This window comes from Ipomoea nil, unplaced genomic scaffold (assembly GCF_001879475.1).
Source record: "Ipomoea nil cultivar Tokyo-kokei standard unplaced genomic scaffold, Asagao_1.1 scaffold3105, whole genome shotgun sequence".
NCBI classification, from domain to species: domain Eukaryota; kingdom Viridiplantae; phylum Streptophyta; class Magnoliopsida; order Solanales; family Convolvulaceae; genus Ipomoea; species Ipomoea nil.
In genome coordinates, this window is record NW_017619533.1 from 1,177,584 (window position 1) to 1,183,413 (window position 5,830).

General features: G+C 31.8%; 1 long non-coding RNA gene across 4 annotated transcripts; it reads left to right on the forward strand.

Moving 5' to 3' along the window:
- The first annotated feature begins 519 nt into the window (after positions 1 to 519).
- On the forward strand, positions 520 to 5,557 carry LOC109166748. Of its 4 annotated transcripts, XR_002051725.1 has the most exons (8): positions 520 to 703; positions 821 to 888; positions 1,001 to 1,227; positions 2,256 to 2,339; positions 2,429 to 2,547; positions 2,619 to 2,744; positions 3,844 to 3,937; positions 5,147 to 5,556. It is a non-coding gene; the product is annotated as an uncharacterized LOC109166748 (long non-coding RNA). The 4 variants fall into 4 exon arrangements; XR_002051726.1 differs by having other exon boundaries at positions 821 to 1,109; positions 5,147 to 5,557; XR_002051723.1 differs by having other exon boundaries at positions 821 to 1,227.
- Positions 5,558 to 5,830: the final 273 nt, after the last annotated feature.

Here is a 5,830-nt window from a genome sequence, read left to right on the forward strand (position 1 = left end):
CACGTTTAGTCCTAAACTTTTAAATTGACCATCTGTGGTCCTTCGACTTTCAAATTTAACCATCCATGGTCCAAGTTAACCACCCATGGTCCTTCGACTATTAAATTTTAACCAACCATGGTCCTTTTAAGAGGACCACGACTGGTTAAATTTCGAAACTTGAAGGACCATGAGTGGTTAACTTGGACCACGAATGGTTAAATTTGAAAGTCGAAGGACCACAAATGGTCAATTTGAAAGTTTAGGACTAAACGTGGCAAAACCACTATACTCGGAGGATCTCATATGGTATTAACTCCTTATATACATATGTGTGTTTGTGTGTGTGTGTGTGTGTGTATATATATATATATATATATATATATATATATATATATATATATATATATATAGAAAAAAAAGAATAATAGTAAATATCATAATAATTATTAATAAATTAGTAATTACGGAGTAGTAATAATAATAAAATGAATTAAAACAAAATATAAAAGAAAATTGAATTAAGAAAGATACCAGCGACTGAACCTATTCTCTCGTCATCTGTCTCCCTATCTGTACTCACCGTCTCACTCTCTCTTGTCCTCTCCGTCTCACTGTCGAAATCTCTACTCTCAATCTTCGTCGCTAGGTTCTCTCAATCTCAATACGTTTCACTGAAAATTGTACTACCTAAAGCTAATCTATAGGGTTCAGACGAAGAACGGTAAGTAATTTCCTTTTTTCAATTCGAAATCAACGCTTTAATTCATTGAATCTAGAAGATTGAACACCGCTTGGAATTTGAGTTTCCTTTTTGTTTGATTGATCTGAAATTTTCAAGATACAAATCTCTAAGTGGTCGGAGCTTCTACAATCCAAGTTCTGTCTGGGATATCTACGAAAAGCTAAGTGTGGATTCTTCCATTTTGATTTGGGTTTTTACGATTTCCTACAGTTGCTGAGTTTAATTTCTAAGATTTCTACGAAAAGCTAATGTATTTCTTATATATTGTATGTGTAGTGAAGACCGATCCAGTGCATGTAAGATCTGAGTACAGATCTGGTTTTTTCGTGCGCAAATGTGTAGTGAAGATCTATCCAAACCCGACCCATTAGAGATGTGCGCAAATGTGAGATCTGTTGTGTCTTTTACATTCCACCACAGACCCCTCTTGCCATCTCGATCAGCTAGCATTCTCTCATATCTTCAGACCTTCTCTCTAACACTGTCCTAACCGATCTAGACTGGTACCAGGAAAAGTTTTTTAGTATTCCAGCTTTGCAATTAATTTGTCTTTCTTATATATGAATTTTACTTTAATATATGTAGCCAATGCTAACCATTTATTTGCAAGAAATGGCATATGATGAAATCTTATTCTGATGTCCATGTCTCACATTATGGCCGAGCTATAGTTGAATGTAGTTCTGTATCCAATACTTAGCAGTTATTTGCAGAAAATGGCATGTGATGAATTCTGATTCTGATGCCCCTGTCTAGCTTTAATTTAGTTATATAGTTCACTATTGACTTGTATCAATTTAAATTTGTTTGGTGGTAGCTACAATCTTTGTTTGTAAGTCATCAATTTTTGTTGTTATTAAACTGTTTTTGGTTATTTGTATTACTATTTATTCAATAGATGCCAAAGCTAAATGTACTGCTCAAACTGATTTCATTCCAAAAAGTACTTATTAGTTAGGTACCTAAACTTCTAAATGTTTATTTACTGAGTCATAATTTGCTAATTTTAAGTACATACTTAGGTATTTCCTCTTTAAACTGGAGCCTGTTTTTTTGGGAATAAAACAATTACTTGGGTATTTCCTTTCTTTCTTAAAAAAAATGAATATGGAACCTTTGATTTTAAAATCAACAATTTTGATCAATTGATTTATTTCTAAGGGGTATTAGCCGTAAGGCAGTTCATATGTTTAAGAACACATAGTTATCTCAAATGACTGTTAATACTGTATTGTTTTTTTGAATTTGCAATATCGTGGTAATTTTTTGGCCTTAAAACTATTTTTCCTATATCTATATATATGTATTTATGTTCTAAGGCTATTTTACCTTTGAAACTTACTATCAATTGAGTGCCTGTTTAAGATATTTCATAAAGTACTGTCCCAAATGCATGAGAAGCCAGGCACAGCCGGCTGCAAACATAGAGTTTAACACCTAATTTTTTTCCGTTAAAAATTGATTTTTTCTTAATTTAATTGAGTTAAGTATTTCCAAAAATTGTAAGGCTTCATTGTTCATTTTAATACAGTGATTGTTTCAAAGCTGTCATAACCAATGTGAATGTTGATGAGAATCTTTACTCAGCTGGCTGAAGACAAAGTCCCCTTAAAAGGTAATTTTTTGCAATCAAGTATTTTGATTTTACCATATAAAATCACTTAAGTATTTGAAGATAATTTTTTTTCGTCAATTTGTTTGTAGGCCATTCAATTTTGGATTGAAAATATATCACTACTGGAAATTATGGAATTTCCGACCACCTGAAAATGATCTTAAATCAAGTCGAAAGTCTTGTTCCGACCACTTTTGGTATCCGGATGGTATCCGGAAAAACCTTTGTTGCTATTTCCGACCACTTTTTGGTATCAATTTGATTTAAGATCATTTTCAGGTGGTCGGAAATTCCATAATTTCCAGTAGTGTATCAACCTAAAACTGTTGAAGTTTCAAATAATCCAGAGACATGACACTGGTTGGGTGAAGGTATATACTATAAATGAAGACATATATTTGAAAGGTAAATATTTTCCCATTCTTGTTGATGTAGAAACAATTGACATTTATGGTCTTCATTGAAGGTATTTACAGAGTAAAAAGGACTTTAGATTACAAATTCCTACAAATTGATGCTCTTCATTCTTCAATGAGTAATGTGTCATGAGCATTTATAAAAGAATACGCAATAAAAAAACATAGGATAAGAAAGTTAGTTAAAACAACCAAGATATCAATTGAACTCTAAGTCATGGACTAAGATTTCAATTAAATAATTAGACAATTTTCAAAGTCCAGATTCATGAAATTTAATAAAAAAAAAAACAACCCAAAAGTCCATGTCCAAAAAACCATAAAAGTTGCAGAATGTCACAACATTAGAACAACACCATTTACTAAGGGCTTACAGAATAGCCCTTAGTAAACCACATTAGAACAACACCACATTAGAACAACACAGTAACTCTGGTCAATTTTTCTCTTGCTTGATCGCAATAGTTTTACATTATTTTGCATCCTGAGTAGATGAGAATTGGTCCATCAAATTTTTCTTGGTTGAACATGGAGATATCTGTTCATCAGTACCCTCATAGGTTTTTGAATTCCATGAACAGCAAGACTACTGGCCTCATAAGAACTATCTCCAGATTCATAATCCTGATTTAAAATAAAAATAAATTTTTAAAAACAATCAAGCCAAACAGAAAACAAAGTGTATAATAGGTCAGTTACGTACATACACTTGAGCAATTAGTTTTAATAGCTCATCTGTTAGGGTACAGTGGGCTGCGACCAAATCTTCATCTTGAGTTATGGTGCTGAGCATAGATAGCAAAATCCATACACTCTGATATTTTTATCCTGTATTGCTGCTTAGATTTAAATGTTTTACAGTTCTAAAAAACAAATTTGACTGCATCACAAGTTCACAACTTAAATGTGTTTTGCTCATATTGCTGTTCAAATTTTGATCCATACAACTAATGTGTTTTGCTTAAATGTGTTTTGACTGCATACACTCTGATGTTTTTATCCTCTATTGTATGCTGTTTTGCTCATATTGAATTAGAGTTTCTTTATTGTAATATCAGTTCGCCTTAAATTGTATTCCAATTTTGCAGGATTCAACTCGTTTGTCAACTTAAGTGAAGTTGAATGTGTCAAAAACTGAAGTCATTTCACTGTTAAATGTGGAATGTGGTTACTACAAAAAAGGTACATATGCTATTATTATTAGTGACTAATTTATTTGTCTAGATTGTCAATAGCAAATTCTTGGCCTAAGTTACACATTGCATATAAATAGTAGTCATATGTCCTATCTGTAAACATTTTGTCTTCCCAGCATGTTCCTTGAATCTTTCTTTATGTAAGATAACTAATATAAATCTGTGACATAGAAACCAATAGTTCAATCTTGGACATCATTGGCACTTGGGTCAAACCGGGCAAAATACAGTTCTGAATATTGTTTCAGAACCCACCAGTACAAATAGATTTTTACATGCCACTTTTCATCATCCTCTTTGAAGAATTTCTGCAAACATTTTCAGAATTAGAGATTATATTCCATTTAAAAAAATAACAATTAATTATAGATTAGAATTATATTTAGTTAGAAACCTTACATCATCAGTGTCATGTTGATCTTCTGGCCGTAGGATCTTTGAGCTTGGATCCCTACTTTGGGAATTAGGCAATTCTGAACAGTGAATTGCCAGTAATGCACTGTCTTTCTCAATTTTTAACACAGAAAATGCATCAAGTAGATTGTCAAATTGTTCCTTGCCAGCAACAATTTTAAATACCAATGATAGACCAAACCAAAGTTTTTAACTCCATAGGTATCTTCCCATTTTCCTAAGCCAAGTTCATTGTCTGCATTAGTTCACTCATAGTATTAAGATTCAAAGATTATTAAAAGTATATGGTGATATGATTTTTACTAAGTTTTTGAAAAGTATGCTATTTCTATACTGTTTGTACCAAGTACACTTAGTACTTAACTATTAAGGGTTATTGGTAGGAAGTATTATATAAATAAAACCAAAGCATGCAGATAGATTAGAAAAAAATATAGATAAGAAAATAAGAAATAAAAATATTTCAATTGCAATATGTATTATTCATACCTTAGCTCTGTCATATAGATCTTTTATAGTGCTTATTACCATGGGAGACTTGGAATTGTCTGTACTGTTGCCAATAGGACATCATTGACACACTATAGATGATTCTAACTGGGGTATATTCAACCTTCATACTGAAAAGAAAAGTATTAGATTTGAAATATTGTTTTTAAAGTAAATCATAATCTGGTTTTTGGTTTAAAATCATATTTGTATTTAGAAGGATTAAAATAGGTTTAAAAATACCAGAAATGAGGTACTCGCTCTGAGGTCTTTGACTCTTCCTAAAATGTAGAGGGGAGCCATTTTCAGGCCGAGTAGATGGCAAAGAAAGAACAACACGCGGAGCTTAATTCGCAAAATGGCTGGTTAGTAGCGATTATTTATAGAATAGAGTTGAAGGCTGAAGAGTTCAAATCAGATTTGGAGGATGTAGATTTCCAAAAAAACTTGACAATTACTGAAGAGCAATTATGGGTTTGCACGGGAAAATGAAACGCCAAAGTAGAAAGGTTGCAAAGTGTTTTGAATTCTCTCATCGATTTTGATATGTATGTATGTATTCGCAAGAGTGTATGTATAAAAACATTTAATGTAAACGGCGACCTGTAACTTGGAACAACTCCCCAAAAATTTGGGAAACCAAAAAGGTGGCTGAGCATAAATTAAGTATTTAAGTTTAATACAAACACAATTACTGAAAATATAAAGTTAATTAAAAGTATTTGACCGCAATCTTATAATGCCAAAACGATGTAGTTCAATTTGGGCGGGAAATTGAAGCCATTTGATTGGCTGAAATCTTATGGCTTTAATATATAGTAAGATAGTAAGATAAGATAGTAAGATTATTATTATTATTATTATTATTATTATTATTATTATTATAGTTTAAATAAAATCAAACGGTATTTCCTTTCGATTTTTAACCGAATCGTTAGGTACGGTTAATTACTTAAATGTTTGGTATGGTTCAGTT